At 41.0% G+C, this 21796-nt stretch overlaps 1 protein-coding gene across 1 annotated transcript in view; it reads left to right on the top strand.

The window, feature by feature from the left end:
• The first annotated feature begins 937 nt into the window (after positions 1–937).
• SLC16A7 (solute carrier family 16 member 7) overlaps positions 938–21796 on the top strand; it is a 165373-nt gene continuing 144514 nt past the window's right edge. Inside the window, exons 1-2 of the mRNA XM_081084808.1 lie at positions 938–1061; positions 17053–17091. The gene's annotated coding sequence lies outside the window, so the exon portion shown is untranslated. The remainder of the gene's footprint in view (positions 1062–17052; positions 17092–21796) is intronic.

Raw genomic sequence — 21796 nt, 5'->3', positions numbered from 1 at the left:
CTTCTGGACAGTTTCTTTTCCTCTTCAGCCTTCAATGTATTAAAGGAACTCAAGCTAAATGTTCATTTCCAGTCCGTCCTCTTTCCAATTTCCCCAAGAAACAGGGGAAAGGGGGGGGGGGGGGAAGGTGTGGAGGCGGTGGGTAGAAGAAACCAAACCATTATCCCTAGCACTGTTCACTGTTAAATAACTAAATCCTACTTCGAAGAATTAAATCATTTGAGAAGCTAAAAGGAATTGTATTTACAAGTGTCTGTCTTTCATTTCTGATGTATTTTCAAGTTCTTGTGCTATTTTCTATACTCTTCCTCCCACGGTGTGCATTTTATTTTTCCCCTTCGCGTGATTTGGTTGGGAAGCCGAATCTCCACCAAGGCCATCCCGGCCCTGTCCCTCCCCACCAACCCCCACACCTTCATTCTCAAATGACCCACCCGTCCCCCTCCCAGCTCCCAAAGAGCATCTCCCAGTCGCCCTGCCCTCTGCCAGGCTCTCCGGCTTTTGCAGGCTTTTCTGAGCTGTAAGTTGCACCACCCCCGGGGTATCTACCCAGAACCGCGGCACACCTGAGGGCGTGTCAGGGCCGATCTGCCAACAACTCTTTCCTCTCTCCGACTTTCGGCTCTTTTCCCTCTCGGCCAAAACTAAAACCTGAAGTGGAGTGACCCGAGCCCTGGAGAAAGTGCCTCCCGCGTTGACAATCGCTTGGAGCATGCTCAGTCCTCCCGGAGTCACAGGGCGGCGGTTTGTCCCCTCCCGCGGCCGGGCGGGTTCCTGCCGAGGGGATGGCGCTGGCCCGGGTCCTCCACCCCTCCCTCCCCTGCCCGCCCGCTCCCGCCCCGCTCCCGCCCGGCCCGCTCCGGGGCACCCACAAGGGCGCTCCGCGGCCGCGCCTCCCCTCCCCGCCTCCTCCTGCTCTTCCACCTCTGGCTGTGGCGGGCGAGGACACGTCAGGGGCCATAAATAAATAAATAATTGCAGTCCCCCGGGGACGGCGAGGCAAGCCGGCTGCGGCTCGGAGGGAGCGGAGAGCAGCCGTGCCCACCCGGTGCCAGCGCCAGGTAAAGTGCTCGCCTGGAGCCCGGGAGGAGGAGGAGGAGGAGGAGGAGGAGGAGGAGGAGGAGGAGGAGAGGGGCGGGCGCCCGCGGGGAGGCGGGCGAGCGTGCGACTTCACCCCGCCGTCCCGGGAGCCGCACGCGAGTGCAGAAACTTACGGCCCGCCGGTGACAAACACGCCGTTTGCCCGGGAGCCCTTATAGAGGCAAAAACAAACAGCCCCCAAAGCTGCTCCCCCTGCGCGGAGCTCGCGTCCCCCTGCGCGCGGACCGCGGCGCGGCAGCTGCGGGCCGGGGGCGCACGCGTGGAGGAGGGGCTCCGAGGGGTCCCGGGAAAGGGGATCCCCGCGCGCCCGCGTGCTCGCGGCCAGGAGTTGCCCACGTTTTGAGCTTTTGCACGGAGACTCTTCTGGAGCGGTGTTTCCCCCTCTTCTTGGCCCGGGAGTCTTCCGGGGCTGGTTCCCGTCCGGCGTGTCCCCAGCATCCCGCCCTTCTCATCAGCATCCCTCCCCGGGCCCCGGGAGCCTCCCGGGGCGGCCTGATCGCTGCAGGGGGTCGGGGCGAGGATGGGGCTGGCTGTCACTGTGCGTAGGGACCGTCTTCTCTTTTAGCAGAAGGTCGGGGCTCGGAGAGGCTGGGAGGGGACGTCGTCCCAGGGAGGCTGTCTTCCTTCTTTTTTAGGTGCCCAGGTCTCGGTGGGGTGGGAGGCGGATGGAAAGGTGTGAGCTGTGGAGGTGTGCGCTCTGGCCGGGGGGGGGGGGGGGGGGGGGGATTGTGACTTTCAAAGAGTCTGCTCCCCCCGCTCACCCTGGGTTTCCGAGTCTCCTGCGCCACGTTGGGGGCACCGGGCCAGGTGGCGCGGGAGGCTGGCGGCGGCTCAAGGGCGAACTGCAGACTTTCGGATGCTGCCCCGCAGCTGCTCTCCACACCCGCTTTTCTCCCTTACTTCCGCCAAAGGGATTGCAGACTGGTTTGGCAAGGGCGGTTGTGAGCTAGGGCCACTTTCCCGGTAGGACTAGCCAGGGCTTTTTGTGGTCTGCGCCAAGTGTATTTTAAAAAATCACACACACACACACACACACACACACACACACCCCGCACGCGAGAGGAATGAGGCGTGGTTTCTCTACAAGTGTCTGCCTACACTTTTGCAGAAGTAGTACTGAGAGGGCTGGGTTGCGTGAGAGCGGGCTGGTGGAAGTAGGAAAGCTAATATTTCATCTCCTCGCTTCCTGGATCTAATAAGAGACACATCAGAGGAATAAAATAGCGATCCATAATGAGAATGATATGAAAATGACTGGGCAAGAGGAAGCAGTGGGCGCTAGATGTCCACTCCTGGCATCCTGTGCTTTATGGCTCAACCCAAACAGCTCAAGAAGGCCCGCAGCTATGTGCTGTGTCATTGGACACAAGTTTGCATTTGGGGGCGTGTGGCTGAAAAATCTGAGCTGGGTGGTGGCTGGCAGAGAGTAGATGAGGTTTGAGCAAGGTGACTCTTCTTTAACCTTGGTGAAGCAGCCCTAGCTCCACTTTCTGCTTCTGACATTGCATTTAAAGGAGTCTAAGGGAGCAGGTAATTGAATCCAATGATCTCAGTGAAAGGGAAACATTATTACCTGAAGCAACTCAGTGTTTTGTAAACTACTCATGAACTCAAAAACAGTTTTTTGCAAAATTCCAATCAACAGTTTGCAATTAGGTCCTGCTTCTTTTCCTCCAGGGAGTGTTTTAATAGTGGTAAGTAATCTGAAATTTTAACATTTCATTTTCCAATGTCCAGTTAGCGCATCTTCCTGTAAATGCTGGATTTGTTTGTAGACATGCATTTCCTCTTTTATATTACCTGGCTTATGTTTTTTGGCCTTGAACCCTCCTGAAGGGAAGGACAGCAAAGTGATCTAAAGAAATATCCTTTATCCAGAGTTATATTTTTGGAGCATGGGTCTGAAATAAAAAGGAAGTAACCTACATTTGTTTTTAGTTCTATATTCTTTCATTAAACATTTTTTGATACATTCACATGGAAAAAGGTAACTAACTTTAGAGTTAGATCTCAGGCTCAGTTCTGCATTTTGTAAGGTTGTAATTATGTATCAATCCCATTATCCAGAAAATGGGATTGTGGGCACCAACCATGAAGTGCTATTGTGAGAAACAAAGTGTATGGAAAACACCTAACTAGAGACCGGCCATTTTAAAACCCCTAAAACCATTCCAGACACTAAACCAGTGATGGCGAACCTTTTGAGTTCGGTGTGTCAGCATTTTGAAAAACCCTAACTTAACTCTGGTGCCGTGTCACATATAGAAATTTTTTGATATTTGCAACCATAGTAAAACAAAGATTTATATTTTTGATATTTATTTTATATATTTAAATGCCATTTAACAAAGAAAAATCAACCAAAAAAATGAGTTCGCATGTCACCTCTGACATGTGTGTCATAGATTCGCCATCACTGCACTAAACTGTAGTTACCAAGATGAATGAGATTGGAATTCTTCTCTCAAAAAAATTCACATCTAGTCATCCAATGTATCTTCCCTCTACCCTCTTCGCTTTTAGCCAATTTCCTTCTCAGTGGAACAGACATTCATTCCAAATAACTTGAAAGGGACTTAGCAGTCTAAGGAATATTTGTAAGATCTGCTAATAGTCAAATTTGAGAAGGGTATCTTGCCTTAGAAACCTGTATATTCAACCCCATTTTTTTGACAATTGAGAGTGACCTTGTATAAACAGATATGAAAGATTTTCTTCTAGCTACGTAGCTGACAGGATAAAGAAAAATTGAATTTATTTAAGGAAAAGGGGGTAGGAGATGGGATATCCAAAGGAAGGGCTGCACAGCACCAAGCCAAGGGGACATTGGGTGGATGATGGCAGCACCCAGGAGCTGAAGTTTCATCCTTATATGCAGTCACTGGAGGGAAGCTCTTATCATCAGTGGGTCTGGGGGCTGAGCTGGTCCTGAGGCAGCCACAGTGTCACTTGTCTGGCTTTGCTGCTTTTCTGGGCCTGGAGCTGAAAAACACCCGGGCCTTTAGGGAGGAAATGGTCAGGGGTCTAAACCACCTGACTAGCAATATGAAAGATCGGGGGTCCAAACCCCATGCCCAGCACTACGCTAGGGGAGGATAGGTTACCCTGGTAGTGAAGCTCTTGTTTTTCCAGTTTTGCCCCCTTACTAGGCATCCAGAGCTTTCTGCCCTGGTGAGTTTCTGTACCTGCCCCATTATCCTGCAGTACTTGTAGACTTGGGTGAATTGTTCAAGTTCTTGAGGTCCCCAATGACGTCTTGAGGTTCCTTTGCCATCTCTCAGGAAAACAACCTTTGTTTCTTACCTGGAAAAACTACCATGAACCACATGATTAAGCAAGGTGACAGGCTTTTTTCAACAGACTCTTATTTGCTTCTTAAGGCTTTCTAGTGACATCCAGAGTCAGGTATATCCTTTTAGGCATGACATCCAGTCAAAATCTTGGTTGATAAAACTACAGTTGGAAACTGGTCTTGCTGAATTCATGCAAAGAAATATATTGCCATGATTCACTCATTAAGAATTGCCAAATTCTGGAGGGATCAGGTAGGGAGAAAACTATAAAAGCTTCCATATTGCTTATGAAGGTATAATTTACAAAATTGTTCTAGGGAAATAAAAACAAGCTTTCTTATATCTGGAAGACAGAATGATTTTCATATAATGAATTTTTTGTTTGTCCTGATTATTTGCCAGTATTTTATGTTTTCAGTCATTATATAGAGTCCTAAAAATTTTCACTTTGAAGAGAAGACCTGTTTAGAAAGCTGTAATTTAGAGTAAATCAAAGTTCTTGTCATGAATATTTTCATACTTAACTAACATATTTGTAAATGCATCAGAACAATACAATGGTTTGTAAATGGCAAACGTAAATAACGTGATTATAGACTTGACCATAAAACAATTGACAAAGAATCTTGTTTTTCTGTAAGATATAACATTTCAAGAAGACAATTTCTTGGTAAATAATAATTATTAAGAAATGACATGAAAGAATAATAAAGTTTATATTTTGAAATTCAATGCAGAGTTTTAAAATATATATAAAGAACAAACAATATGCAAGATTTTAAAACATTGCACATGGCTTATTGGAAGTGTGTATTGAGCACAGGAAACAATTCATAAACACCCAATGTGTGGATTACAAACATCTGGAGTACTACTGCCAGATGCTTCCCACAGGGAGCTATTATTCTAGGCTTATCACTGACAGGATACCTGTTACTCCTGAGAATTTCCTGTTTGAACTTGGCTCTGAATCTTTGCAAGTTCCTTCCTAGAGCAGATTGAAATTTCTAGAATATCCATTTTACTAAAAATATATGTATATTATTATTTGCCAAAGCTTCCCATGTAATTTTTCAATCACATTAAATAGGCCTAATTAGTTTAACTTAGGGGAGAGAATGAATTCTTGAGGTATGTCAGGGCCTGTTGGGAGAACTAAAAGTCATTTCTCTGTTAAAAAAATCTTTTGAGCCTTGCTGATGTGTCTCAGTGGTTGAGCGTTTGACCCAGGAACCAAGAGGTCACAGTTCTATTCCTGGTCAGAGCACATGCCCAGGTTTCAGGCTTGATCCCCAGCAGGGGGCGTGCAGAAGGCAGCTGATAGATCAGTGGTTCTCAACCTTCCTAATGCCGGACCCTTTAATACAGTTCCTTATGTTGTGGTGACCCCCAACCATAAAATTATTTTCGTTGCTACTTCATAACTGTAATTTTGCTACTGTTATGAATTGTAATGTAAGTATCTGATATGCAGGATGTATTTAGGCGACCCCTGTGAAAGGGTCATTTGACCCCCAAAGGGTCACGACCCACAGGTTGAGAACCGCTGTGATAGATGATGTGATAGATGATACTTCTCGTCAATGTTTCTAATTCTCTATCCCTCTCTCTTTAAAAATCAATCAACACGTGTGTGTGTGTGTGTGTGTGTGTGTGTGTGTGTATATAATTTTTTCTTTTGGTTAATCCTCACCCAAGTATATTTTTCCATTGATTTTTAGGGAGAGTGGAAGAGAGAGGGAAAGACAGAGAAACATCAATGTGAGAGAAACACATTTATTGGTTGCCTCGTGCACACGTCCGACCAGGGCCCAGGCTGGGGAGGAGCCTGCAACCAAGATCCGTGCCCTTGACCAGAATCGAACCTGGGACTCTTTGGTCTGCAGGCCGATACTCTATCCATTGATCTAAACTGGCTAGGGCAATAAACATATTTTTTTAAAAAAAGGCTTTTGAAATTTTAAACTTTGAGAAGGTTGGCAAATATACTTAACCAAACGATTATATTATAAATCTTTTGTAAATCTAGGTAAAACAAATGTATATATGTTCTGGTCACTTGTCTGGCTCTGCTGCTTTTCTAGGCCTGGAGCTGAAATACACATGAGACCTAGATGTCATCTTTAGGGAGGAAAAGGTCAGGGGTCTAAACCACCTGACCAGACATATGCTAGGGGAGGATAGTTGCCTTGGGGATGAGGTTCTTGTTTTCTCAGTTTTGCCCTTTGCTAGGCATCCAGAGCTTTCTGATCTAGTGAGTGTCTGTACCTGGCCCATTGTCCTTGCTCTGGGGGTCTGTCTAACAAGACTGAGCTTCAGTATCTTCCAGACTTTGGACAGACGAATCCATTCACTCTAAGAAACCAAGGAGAGTATAGTAATTGCATGGTGTTGCCACTTTCTGTATATCATTAACTCCTTTTATCCCTTTAGCCACCCAATGAAGTTGTTCTGTCAATATCCATGTTTACAGAAGAGGAATTTAGCCACAGAGAGTGAAGTAGCTTGTTCAAATAGCACAGCTACTAAGCGGCTGAGTCGGGGCAAGCACTGGGCAGCCTGGTTTTAGTCACTAAGTATTACAGCTTCCGCCTTGGATGAAGCTGAATGAGGGTGCCTGGGTTCAAATTTCCCTTGACCCACTGGTTGACTTAGTTTTATGCAACATGGAGTAATACTTGTATGGTTTTTTTCTGAACAAAAAAGATAACAAATGTAAGGTGTCTTCTCCTCTACCTGACAAAGAGAATGGCATGCGATAATACTAGTTATGCTCCTGTATGGCCCTTTACCCGCCTCCTTCCCCTACAGTCCATCTCACAGAAAACATTTGCTCCAGGTCTTGTTATTTTCAAGAAATCTGTGTTCCTCTGAACTGCCTTGAAACTTGATCTGGACTTCTCTGAGGCCAGTTAGTATATTTTATCTGGAATCATAACATTCAGGTAGATGTTCTATCTCTCTTTCTGGGTGATGTGGTCCTTGAGAGTAGAGACCATGTGTGTTTCATCTGGGAGCCCCTGTGGGGCAAAGGTCTCTGTGGCAGGACAGGGCAGAGGGTTCTGAAGTCTGGCTCTGCCGCTTACTAGCTAGTGTAAGTTGCTGAATCCCTCTGGTTTCTTCAAGTGTAAGAAGGCGACCATAATTAATTTCATGTGTTGGTTGTATAGATTAAACATATGCTGCCTGTAAAATGCTTAGCACTGTGCGGAGCATATACATAGGCATAACTCAATACATGGTAGGTATTCAATATTTGGCCTTATGCCTGTTAGATTGTTACAAGGATCACTGGCTTGTTCTTTTAAACAGATTTTTGGAAACCTTTTGAAATGCAAGTTTCCCATTAGATGGGGGTACAGTGTTGGATTGTATACTAAATCACTAAATGGACTTTCATTGTCTGAGAGGTCATCCTGGTTTGTACAGACTTTCTCAACAGTGTTTGGATCAAAGCTATTAGGAAATGTGTTGGGAAACAACCGCATACTAAGTCTTAGTAAGTAATAGAACTTTTTATAAAACTTCTAGAGAAATATACATATAGAGAAAGCTTTATTTTCCCAATTGGTCCCTTAACTGGTGAACCACAGTGCCTAGTCTACTTGCTGCTTACAATCAGAATATGAGAGAATAGCTTCCTATGGACCATTGTCTAGACTTTAGAGGAAGATGTAACCTTTACCACACATATTTAGCAGTTAGTAAATAAGAGAGGTTATGTGTGTTTAAGTATAAACTGTAATAATCAAGAACACTGGAAAAAATTAACCACAAGTTAAACAATTTGAACTTGACTATAATAAAACTAGTTCACCTTGGAGTGGACGAATGAGTGCTTGGTTGCTCCAGACATATTCATAAACATTCATAAATATCAGTGTCATTTATGAATATCAGTTTAATAAGTGATGCATATATTTTGGAAAATACTTTTCTTATCCTAATACCAAAACTGTCTTGCAAATGTTCTGATTAAAATTCACTGAATCCTAAATGAGTTAATAAAACATTTACAGGGCATTTGAGTGACAGCTACAAGATGCTGTGTAAAGATATTTGTGTTAAAAGTTTTAAGCAGTTAGAATAGTCCCATAAAAGATGTCTATGTGCTTCAGTTATCTGAACTGCTGATGTATTCTTGGTAATACTAGGCATTAAAACAGCAATTTTCAATTGAAAATATTTAGTGTGAGTGGTGAATGCAAGAAATGCAATTGTTTAAAGATCTGTATAAAATGTTGGTATTTTTAAGAAAACATTTTATTGCAAACATTGTCTGTTTCCTCACCTAATAACACAATGAAATGTATCTCAATCATCTATACCCCTACTCAGGTTCTGATTAGAGTTAGTATGTGGAATATTATTTATTTATTTATTTGCTCTACTAAGTAATTTTCTTGAAGACCTATTTCCTTTGGAACTAGATTAGATAGGAATAAACAGTAAAACTAAAAGACATACATTTGCTTGAAATGCTTCTAAGGGGTGAACTATATTAATGATATTTACCTTATTTTAAAATCACTGCTCCAAAATTTCAGCATCTGAAGTTCTATCAGTTCTTCTCAAATATGCCAAAAATACATCTAGTGATAAATAGCAGTGTGCGACAGTGTTCTCAACAGGTGACACTATTGGTGTTTGGAGCAGCCGTCTGTTCCTTGTGTGGGAATGCATGCCTTTCATTAGACGACATTTAGTGTCTATGGCCTCTGTCCTCCTTATGCCCCCAGCTTCCCCTCAAGTCATTGTAATTACCTAAACTGCCTCCACATTTAGATATATCCCTTGGAAGACTAGTACTAACTATTGTCCAATAGGTTAAAAATTGAGAATGTTTAAGAAAATTATCCTTGAGATCAGAGTATCTTCAAATAAGAAATTGTTTTGCTTTTTCTTCAAAAGATAACAATAATAAGAATAATAATCTCACCCGGCTGGTATGTCTCAATGGTTGTGCATCAACCTATGAACCAAGAGGTCATGGTTCGATCCTGATCAGGGCACATGCTAGGTTGCAGGCTCCATTCCCAGTGGGGGGCATGCAAGGGGCAGCAGATCAATGATTCTCTCTCTCTCCTTCTCCCTTCCTTTCTTAAATCAATAAAAATATATTAAAAGATAATAATCTCTTGTGAAACTACTTTGATTTGAAGTGATAAGATTTTTCTCATAAGATTTATGTAATTATTAACATTTAATAACAGATCATCATGGATCTCCTAGGCTCCAAATCTTCATTTGCTTTATTTTTTTAGTTTTTGTTAATTCTCACCTGAGGCCATGTTTTCCATTAATTTTTTCAGAGACAGTGGAAGGGAGGGTGGGAGGGATAAAGGTAAGGGGGTGAGGGGGAGAAAGATATTAATGTGAGAGAGACACATCTATTGGTTGCCTCCTGCATGCACCCCTACGGGGGCCAGGGATTGAACCTGAAACCCAGGTATGTGCCCTTGACTGGGAATCGAATGCATGACCCTTCTGGTGCGTGGGCTGACACTCTAACCACTGAGCACACCAGCCAAGGCAATCTTTGTTTGCTTTAAACTCTCCACAGCTTTTGGCAATGTTGGCACCTGCTGCTCCTCAGCCTCCTAGTGGCTTCCGTGCCCTCCGCGTTCTCCTCTTACTTCTCTGACTGCTCATTGGCAGCTGGTTTGGCTCTCCTTTTACCTCCTGCTCACGGAAGTACGTGTTCCTCAGATTATGTTTTGAGTTTTGCTTCTGTGTATAGTCTATCAATTGGCAAAACTCATCTTCTCTTCGCCTTGGCTTTCACCTCAGTCGGAGTAACTCCCATGTCCTTATCTTCAGCCCTGACCTTCACGGAGTCTCCAGGCTGACCTTCCCACATGCCTTGCTGGACCGCTCCCCTTACTGTGGCTAACACCACCGACACCTGTGGGTTCTTCTGAACTTTCTGTGTCTTCCTTCTTTCTGCTGCTCCCTCTGCTTTTATTGGTCTTATTGTTTTACAGTATTCTAGTCTGGAAGCTTTTGAGACCCTCTCTCCCCTGGCCTTGTGACTCAGTCGGTTGCTAAGACTTGACGTTTGCATATCCAAAGTGTCTTCTGTTCTGATGCTGCCACAGAGTCCGGCACTTTTGACATATTTCCCGGAGGCATGTTGTGGTCTCGTAGCAGATCTTCTCATTTCTAGTTAATTCTTCCGTGCCACCAGATACTCCAACTGAAGTACTTCTCTCTTACCTACTTGTAAATAACACTTTGGTGACTCCCGTTACCTAGGTCTGAGGAGCAACATTTCAGTCCTTGTTACTCCAGAAAGCTTTTCAGGCTCATCTCCCACGGCCGTCATAGCGAAGTCAAACTGAAGTGTCCCCTGTGCCGCATTCACCTTCATGCCACTATACTGTTGGTCATGCTGTTCTTTCATCTTAAAATGCTCTAACTTCTTGCTGTTCCCATATTTCACTTTAATCTCATCTCCAACCTGAGCTTAAACACCCCCTTCACACTTCATCTGAAGCCCCTGAATGGGATGAAGATTCTTTTCTAAAATTTCAGTAACATTGCATTTGTAACCTCTCTTATTTGTTTCAGCCGTTTCATCACAGTTGCAATTGTATACGCCTTCAGTTTCTTCAAATACTACAAATTTCGGGGATGTTAACAATAATAATGAATTCACCTTTACACATCATTTAGCATTTTGGTGGATTATGGCATTGCAAGGAACTTAGAGGATGTCTGTTTTTACTTTTATATGTTGTTTCTTCAGCATCTTCAATAAACAATAATCTATTGTTTACTTTAAGTAGGCACAATGAGGCAGTCTGTTTAACCCAGTTACAATTGTTACTCAATTCTATTGCTTCTATGTAGGGCCCTTAACTCAGCTTTCTGGGCCACACAAAATAAATCCCTTTTTGCGTTGATTGACAGCCTGTACATTTGTGGTGATAGATCACATGTTTATGTTTTCTCTATTATTCTAACATTCTATTTTTCTAAATGTTCTTTGCATGACCTGGTTAAGCTCTTTTTTTTTTTTTTTTTAAGGCAACTAAGTTTTTGGAGACGTTCAAGTTTAGGAAAGTCAAGAAGTGTACAGAATAGTTCAAGGATGAAAAGGATTATTTATTAATGTAAATGTTTGAACTCTTGTTCGTAACTCAATTAGCCTTCAATACCACCTCTTTTCTGATGAAGTCAGAGGTGAGAAATAGAAGTGTATCAGGAGATCCATCTATGGAAGGACCCACTGTTATCTCATGGCTGAACATTTATCTCTGGTCCTCAGCATCATGAATGAATAAATGAATAGACTACTGAAAGGAAGGAAAGAAAGGAAACCCACTTTAAATTTTGGTTACAATTAAAAATTAGGTACTCACTAAAAGTATTTATCTTTGTAGATGAATGGCATAGGAGGTAAAACGACAAACATGCTGTGTGTATTTGCATGTGTATAATAAATGAGTTTAGAGACACTGGACCAAAGAAGTGGCTTTTAGGTTAAGCTGTAGAGATAACATGTGAGTAAAATTAGCTTGCTTTTATTGAACATTTCAGTATGCGAAGCATCCGCTAACATGTTTATTTTACATGTTTTAACTAGTTTAATCTTCAAAACCTTTTGACCCTCATTTTACAGATAAGAGATTTAGGGCACAGCGGTTTAAGTATTTTACCCAAGGTTGCACATCTCATCAGTAGGGGGATCTGGATTAACCACAATGTATATTTTTAATATTAGTATTTTAAAATACTCACTGATGCTGTGGGTTTTAAGAGATTCCAGGGGGAAGAAGCTTGAGAAATGTTAAAAAAGAAAAAAAGAAAAAAAAGACTAGTCAACTATAATGAGTTTCGATCTGTTAAAACGTAGAGTCAGCGGAATGATGAGGCTTCCTTATTGCTTAGACGCCGTGATCGGCAAACTGGGGCTCTCAAGCCACATGCGGCTCTTTGGCCCCTTGAGTGTGGCTCTTCCTAAGCCTTAGGACTACCCTAATTAAGTTAATAACAATGTACCTACCTATATAGTTTAAGTTTAAAAAATCTGGCTCTCAAAGACATTTCAATCGTTATACTGTTGATATTTGGCTCTGTTGACTAATGAGTTTGCTGACTACCGGCTTAGAGAGGATGCATCTGGAACCAAACTGGGAAGCTTAGAGAAAGGAATGACCTTGTGACTCTTTGTAAACTCAGAGAAGCTGGAGAAACCAGTAGGGACTGAAGGAATGATAAATCCAGACTTGCAGCTACGGGGCTGACAATATCAGGACAGTTAGCTATTATCACCAGAAGCAGCTTCTCAGCTGGGCACTGTCTCAAGTGGCAGCTATTATCCTGATAGACAGCGACCCAGGCAGGCACTATCGCGAGAGACAGGCACTGTTGACACAGGCAGCTACTCTCCTGAGAGGCAGCCTGTATCGCAAGAGGATGACGCTATTGCGAGAGGCACCCACTATCATGACAGGCAGCTAGCTGTGCAACGCAGCTACTATAGCGAGAGGCAGCTACAGGGGATGGATTATGTCGCCACAGGCATCTGCGTGGCCATATCCATGGCAGGTAATAGTAATAAGGGGGGGAAAATACCGTATGGTCTCAAATGGAAAAATAATTGGTTATATTCATTAAAGGGAGAATAAAGACTCAGCAAGTTGAGGCTGTCTGTTAGAGAAACCCGAGAGTCAATGTAGTAGATGCTTCAATGCAGGTAAGATGCGAATGGCAACTAGATCTTACTCTCATGTCTTAAATCAATTTAAATCAGTAAATAATTAAGCATTACTGTTATGCAGTACTCTGCATAGAGAGCTGAAATATATATATATATATATATATATATATATATATATATATATATATATATGACATCTTTCCTGACCCCTTGAGGAGACTATAACTTCAGAGATGCACTGTTTAAAGGTACAACCCAGAATAGGATTAAATGTCAAAATAAATGGTAGAGCGCAGTGATCTACAATAGAGGTTGACAAACTATAGCTCTTGGGCCATATTCAGTCAGCTGCCTGCTTTTCCAAATAAAGCTTTCTTGGAATACAGCCACCGGTTTGTTTCAATATATTCTGTGGCTGCTTTCTTGCTGCAACACAGAGTTGAGTAGTTGTAACTAAGCCTGCAAAGCCTAAAGTATTTACTGTCTGGCATTTAGGAGGATAATATTTGCTGACCCCAGCTCTAGGATTTCAGAAGAGGGAGACTGTAGTATGTGATGGAAGAATTGAACAAGGTTTTAATGAAAGAAGTAGATATGTTTTGGAGCTGAAAGATAGATAGTATTTAAAGTGAAAGGAGCAGATGGCCATTGTAAGTGCCACAAAACTCAAAAGCAAAAGCAAACACTAAGATAAATACTAAAGTCTGCTGAAGTATAAGAATCATATCACTGTGTATAATTCATATACTATTTTAACCATTTGCCTATGAGTGTATTTTTTTTAAGAATGCATCTAGAGCAGTGATTCTTCACCTTGAGACATTTGAGTTCATTGGTGAACTGCTTAAAGAAAAGATTTTTGTTTTATCAATAATCTGTGATACTAAAATATTGTTCACATGGAAAATCACTATTCTGGAGTATTTACTCATTGGAAAAAATTGATTATTTTCTGCTGAGGACAGAGAATATATTTCTTTTTTTCCCCATGTTGTCTCTACCTTCATAAAGTGCATGCATACTGAACATACACTAATAATTTTTGCTAATAACCAGGAGGTGCAAAGTGATCCACTGCCTGTGCTTTGCTTGGGGCCATCCGGCAGGAGCTACAGAGTGATTGATCTACAGATGCCTGCTACTTTTGTTGGGCTTAGATGTGCCCAGGAGAGGCCAAGGTGTGAAGCAAGGCAGGCTGCTGCTAGTGCTGAGCTTGGGGCCTCTTACTGATAGGTGTGGGGCATGCAGACACCAGCTGCTGCTTATTTGAGAGATTTTAGGAAAGTCTGAAGCCTGAGTCAGGACAGGCCATTCATATGGAAAAGCTGCTGCAAACAGCTTTGGTGGGGATGCAAATTGGATGAGTCTGGAATCTCAGGAAATCACCAGGATGGAGCGAACAGTGTGAGCCAAGCTGATGGAAACTCAGACATGGTGCCTGCGTCTGTGAAGTGGGGGGTCTCAGCCTAGGAACAATGACCTTTGCCAGCTCTTTTGTCTGGGAGGAAGCTATCCCCTGAGTTCTTGCCCAGTGGCAGGTAATCCAGGTCCTCCCAGTATGTCCCTGGATCACCCAAAGCCGCTGCTCCTGTGTTGAGGGATCTGGTGTGGGCCTGGAACTCCTTGCTCCTAATGGGAGACCTCTGCAGCCTAGATATCCCTCCCAATTTCCTGGTTGGCATGTCTCTGTGGTTGAGCATTGACCTATGAAGCAGGAAGTCATAGTTTGATTCCCAATCAGGGCACATACCCAGTTTCAGGCTTGATCCCCAGTGTGGGGGATGAAGGAGGCAGCCAATCAATGATTCTCATCACTGATGTTTATCTCTCTTCCTCTCCCTTCCTCTCTGAAGTAAATAAAAATATATTAATTTATATAGTTGTAGGACTTCCATTAAGCCAGCTTTTAGGCAGTTCTGAATTGTGGTTCTGTATTTTAGTTGTCATTTTAATGTGATTGTGAGAGGCGGTGAGTACTAGCATTTACCTATGCTGCCATCTTGGTTTCCTCCTGTTTCTATTATTCATATAGTTCCCAGTTACTTATTGCATGGTGTCTTCAATGTAGCAGTTAAGTGCTTGAATGCATTTACCTAAAGGGATGGGCTCTGTCAGAAGGAAAACAAAGAATCAATGCAAGTTAATATGAGTTTCTTTTTCTGAACTTAAAAAGCAGCAGGTACTGCAGAAATATTTGCATATCACTATTAGATATGACAGTATAGGAGATAAATGAGTAGATAGGAAAAGGTGAATGTTTCGAAGAAGCCTCAAGGAGTATAAGAAAATGTAAGTCCATCCCTGTGGGCAATATTAGCATCTCTGTGGAGAGTAACCTGCTGCATGGAGAATATTAATTACACAAGGTAATGGCCTGCCGCTGGAGGATTTACAGATCTAAAGCTGATCTAAAAATTATTTTATTTTTTATCTTTAATTTTTAAATAATGTGTTAATTTAAGAAAAAAAAAACGCTGCATGGAGGAGTCATGAAAATTTTAATTGTGTTTTAAATATTTTTATCAATAACATAGATTTGTGGCTCTATCTCAATAAGGTACCTAAGTTCATTATCTATGGGCCTATCATTAATTAAAAAAATATTTTAAATGCTTAGAAACCTAATTTTACTTTAGTATTTGTGATCAAAATTATTATGCATATTTGATCTAGAACTTCACTTAAGAGTGAGTATTCCATTCAACTTTTTTAGCCTATAAGCTATTTTAAATTATTTCATGTTTTATTGGGCCTCTTGCTTTACTAGCTTTGGCCTTGAAGCAATATTACTTATTGTCTCTTTAGCTACGCACTCAGATATTGAGTTGCGGTCTATGAAATCTAAATTTGAACATGTAACTTTTTGGCATTCTCTTGGTGTCCTAAGGATTCTCACAAGGACTTACTCAGGTTTTTGGAGTTCGAAAAGGGGAAAGAGAAATGGATATAGGGGTTTTATATGCATCACCTCCTGAAAGTTATTATCTGACCACCTCAACATCTCTGTAACATGAGGGAATATTATCAGTTATTATTACTACCTACTAATAGTATTTTATAGGAGAGAGTTGGTGGGAAAAACAAGAAATTCTTCATTTAAAAATTATTAAAATTAAAATGATTGGGGGTAATAATAAAATTATGTTTTATTAAAATCATTGGGGGTTATAATAAAATTACGTAGTTTTTAAGTGTACAATTCTATAATACATCTTCTGTGTATTGCTGCATGTGTTTATTATCCAAGGTCAAGTCTACTTCCATTACTATGACCTTCTTTACCCTTTACTAAATGCTCCATTGTGAACTGAACACTTTTATAGACAGATTATGAGCACAGACCATCTATTTATTTATAAGGCGATGTATAATATATAAGCTGCAGTTTGCCAAAGCCAACAGTCTAAGGCCAATAATTCAAATAAAGCTAAGTTGTGCAAATTAGGTTTTCCTGTATTATTGGGCTTCTTTCACAAAAGTGGAAATAGAGAATCAAGTTGAAAACATACTAGGATTCTGGCCAACAATCCTACTGAAGGTTATTAGTCCTGAAATTAACAAACATAATATTGCTGGACTGTCTATTGGGGTGAGAAAAGTTTTTACGTGAATATTTTGGCTCCTGAAAAGGACCGTCTTTTGTAATGAAGTCATTAATGATTTAAAGGAAGTGGTTCTGATGTGCTCTTTATTTTATTAAACGGCATCGGAATAATATAGGGTGGTTGAAGTGCCATGATTCTGTAACTTTATTTCATTAGAGAATTAAACTTTTTTTAAAAATCATACATTATTTTGCCTGTAGAGCCATCTCCTTTTTCTATTCCTGAGAAGTCTCTGAAATTCCTAGAAATCTGAAAATAAAAACACACAACCACATACTTTTTCAATTTTTCAGTATAATTTTGTTTCAAATATGCCGGCAATGACTAATAAAAACTTTTCTCTACTTTCATTTGACACTGATTTTCACCTTTTTTCTTTTCTTTACAGTTGTTTGTAAGAGGAATTTCCTGATACGACTGAAAACAGGTATGTGGAGAGCAGCATGTGCCAAGATTGGCACACATTCAGATGCTGAGGTGGCTGCCTCTGTGAAACAAGTACACGGTGTATCGCACAATTATGCCAATCAGGATGCCGCCAACGTTGCCAGGCATTCTTATCTTTGCTCTGTACTCCTGTTCTTGAGTGTCATGAATGGTGCTGCCATTGCTCCAGAAATCTGCCTTTGGTCTGTTTCTGAAACAGTACCCTAATCAACAGAAAGACTTGTTTCTTTCTGGACTTCGTCTTGGTCACCAGACTGGATTTGTCCTGGGAACTCTACCAGTAAGTACCAGGGAGGCTAAAAAGATGGGTCTGTTGGAGCTGCTTATTGCCTCATCTTGGACCCTGGCCTGCTTCTTGCTCCATGACTTGACTCTGTTGAATCTTGGCATTGACTCTGGCCAGGACCTAGTGACTGTTCCCTGAAATGCCCTTCAGCTTTACTGGAAGGGGAAACTACAAATGATAGTCATGGGAACCTAACAGTTGCCAAAAGCCAGACTGACAAAGAAAAACATAAAGGGCAAGCAACAGCATGATGCCTGCAGTAACAGGCTGGTAGCTTTACCACCCTAGGCTTGTGACCTTTACACATAAATACATAGAGTAGGGATTTCATGGCACAGCATTTTGCTTGTTACTTAACAAAAGAATTGGAGGCACATATTAATGTATTTGTTGAGGGTAGGAAGCACCCTATAGTGCCGAAATAACATCATTTTATGGAAAGTCTCTTTTGCTCCCGACCAAAGCATTTATCATTTACTTTGAACTGAACTAAAAAAAGTAAACAACTACAGAAATCATTTGCCATGCAATTCAGATAGTCTAGTAGAACACTAGGAGTGTCTAAATTAGCATTTATCCTCTATAAGTAAGCTCTTAGTTTTTCCTATTTCAATATTTCTTTAAAACATGTTTTTATTGATTTCAGAGAGGAAGGGAGCAGAAGAGAGAGAGAGAAACATCAATGATGAGAGAGAATCATTGATCAGCTGCCTCCTGCACACCCTCTCCTGGAATCAAGCCCAACACCTGGGCATGTGCCGTGACCTCCTGGTTCATAGGTGGACGCTCAACTGAGCCACATCAGCCGGGCTATTTTAGTTTTTTTTTAAATAAAAAAATGTCGAGTTAGATGTTTTTTCAATACCAAAAAAAAAAAAAAAAAAATACCCAGTTTATTTTTAAGTTACATTATTTGTATTTTATTGTGTAAAAATAACCCTGTCATCTTCTTAAGACTGCTTGATTCTGTTTCTTAGTTATTCAATTAGTTCAAGTCAGCTGTTTGTAAGGGCAAAAATAATGTTCAATAGAATGAGAAAGGGGGACTAATTTTTATTATGGAGAAAAGTGTTGTCCATGGAAATTAGAAGAATTTTAGCATTTCCAGAATAAGCCCATTTTATGAGAAAAGCTAAAACACATGTATTTATTTCCACAGTTTTCCTAACATTAATTATTTAAAAGGTATCTCAAACTCATTTCTCCTGTTATACTTAATAACATATTTACTAGCATCATTACTCCATTAAAAGTCATATTCTGCTTGGGAACTTACTTCAAATGAGTGATATTTTATAGATTTTAATTGTTACATGTTTTGGCATAAATACAATCTTTGGAGAAGTGGCTGGCTAACTTTATTAAATAATTAATGTATATTTTTTTCTAATACATAATATTTTGAGTTAATATGTAGTGTGAGGATGAAATTGCTTCTCTCTTTTTAGCATTACTTTTAGGCCCATTTCTTCATAAAATATGTAATAAAAAAATTTAATCTGCATATATTATTGCTCTATTCTTCACATCTTTAGCCATGGGAATATATTACTTAAATTAGTGCACACTCTAAGATTTATAAAGGCAAAATGGTTTCTTCTTATTAAATATATGCACCCTCTCATTTATCATCTATAATAATAAAAACATAATATGCAAATTGACTGAACGGCTGAACAGCAGAACGACCTTCCGGACTACCTTCCAGACAAAGCCGTGGCTGCGAAGGCCTACTTTTACACAAATTTCGTGCACTGGGCCTCTAGTTATAAATATACTCATAATATTCTACTTGGCTTTGGACAGGCACTAGCTTCCAATCTACAGTTATTCAGGCAATGCCTAAGTTCATAATTTTTCACACTTATTTGATTACACATGCCATTTTTGAACAGAATTTTATAACACTGGAATTTTATGAAGCACCATTTAGCAACCATAGTCTTGAGGAAAGAACTTTATGATTAAGACCAAATAGACTTTTGAAAGCATTATTTATAAAGCCCTCAATGTGCTTGAAGAGGAACTAAATTTGGATTTCATTTTCAGAGTTCTAAACATGTGACATATTCTCAGGTGTTTTATAATGCATATCAAAGTAGGTAGCCCTGTCCCCATTTTCATAATAAAATAGCAAACATCAAGACCATATGGGGTAATAAAATTTTAATATTGATATCCTATCTAATAGAGGGAATATGCTAATTGACCCTCACACAGTCACAAAGATGATGGTGCCCAAAGCCAATAAGGAGGGAATATGCTAATTGACTGCCCAGCCCTCAAAGATGGCAGCGCCCATAGCCAATAAAGAGGGAATATACTAATTGAATGCCACACCCTCAAAGATGGTGGCGCCCACAGCCACAAGATGGCCGGCAGGGGAGGGCAGTTGTGGGCAACCAGGCCTGCAGGGGAGGGCAGTTAGGGGCGACCAGGGTGGGAGGGGTGGGCAGTTGGGGGCTATCTGGCTGGCAGGGGAGGGCAGTTGGGGGCAATCGGCCTGGCAGGGGAGCAGTTAGGTATCGATCAGGCTGGCAGGGGAGTGATTAGGGGTGATCAGGCTGGCAGGCAGAAGTGGTTAGGGGCAATCTGGCAGGCAGGCAGGCGAGCTGTTGGGAGCCAGCAGTCCTGGATTGTGAGAGGGATGTCCGACTGCCAGTTTAGGGTATCAGGCCTAAATCAGCAGTCAGACATCTCGGAGGGGTCCCAGATTGGAGAGTGTGCAGGCTGGGCTGAGGGACATCCCCCTCCCAGTGCACGAATTTCATGCATCAAGCTTCTAGTAAAAATAATAAAAAACAAAATGATAAATGGGATTATTGAGGTAGGGACTTAATTGTTGAAACCTGGGGTCTGGCCTAAAAGACTCAAAACTATTTAAATCTGACTTCATTACTAGAGACTACATGAACACTTCCCAAGGGAGGTTACTATGGTTATCTTGTTAATTATCAATACTGTTTATGTGCTTCTCTGATAAGTGGATTTCACAGATTTCCTTAAACACACAACTCAGCATCTCTCAATGATTTTTCTCACCACATTCTAAAGTTTTATTTTATGTACCTCATGCTCAAGCATTTATTAAATTATATGGCTAACCAATATACATTTTAAAATATGGATGCTTAGTATTATTTTGCTAATTGTGTTTCCATAGAATCTCATTCCATTGTTCCTAGCATGACTGAGACCAATGAAATTAAAAATGTTGTATTCAATAATGGGGCTAAAAGATGAGTAAAAAGTCACCTGCATTCAAGAAGCACATACAAGTTTCCTAAATTTTGACTGTTTGCCAGTCTACTGAAATAGTCACTGGACTTTTCCTTTCACACTTCCTACATCTTCCAAGGAAATGAAAATAAAGATATGCAAAGCTAATTCTTTTAAAGTAAAATATTCTCTTCCTATTCCAAAATGAATGACTATTAGCAGTCTTAATTGTTCAGTACACACTCTTAGGGTGGGTGTGTGGTCTTCATTCTTAATAGTGGCTTTGGTAATAATGTCCACATGGGTATTAAGATCAAGCAATTCCCAAGAGAAATGCTTGTGACTTTTGATTGCTGATACCATCATCCCCGGAGTTCCTCACAACTCATTTTTTTTTCCTAGATTTTGTCAGAATCACCTATCTACAGTGAATGTTTTACATAAATGGTATCGTTGATAGGAGAATGGTGTTTTACTTGGGAGTTGGCTACACTTTATATGTGAAATTTTATGCTAATATAATTTCCAGATTTTTCTATTCTTACATTTTCCCATTTACAACACTTGATTATAAAGAACTATTCACTTGGTCCATTTTATTTCTCATATATCCCCAAAACTCTACATGTTAGATTTTTTTGAGTGACTTCTCACTTTGACATGAAGATTTTATCAAATACTTTTTGTTGAAATACACATTTAGCCTTTATGAAATCTGATTTACGAGATATACCCTTTTTATTTTCAGATTGGTAGGATTCAAACAAAGGAAAATTTAAGTTCTAGATTTGAAGGCTTAATATCATGGATTTTACACAATCTGTCCATACAAATTGAATCACACACTCAAAGGAACTTAGATGTTGTTTAGCCCAGTATTTCACCCAGTGTTAGTCCTACTGAATTTATGAAAAGTGATTATCCAGCTTAGTGAGAAGGTTTGCCTGCACACAGTGAACTCATCATCTACAGGCAGCTCATATTTTCTTAGTCAGCCTTATTAGTTAGTAAGCTTATTTTAGTACTAGTGGCCCGTTGCATGAAATTCTTGCACTGGGGGTGTTGAGGGGTTCTTCGGCCTGGCCGGCACCCTTTTGCAGTCAGGAGATAGGGTCTAAGCCAGCAGTCGGACATCCCTCTCACAGTCCAGGACCCTTTACTCCTTACTGCTTGCCTGCTC

This window comes from Myotis nattereri (genome assembly GCF_964212035.1).
Source record: "Myotis nattereri genome assembly, chromosome: 2".
Taxonomy (NCBI): Eukaryota; Metazoa; Chordata; class Mammalia; order Chiroptera; family Vespertilionidae; genus Myotis; species Myotis nattereri.
The sequence above is the reverse complement of the archived record's forward strand: the minus strand, read 5'-3'. Positions and strand labels throughout refer to the sequence as shown.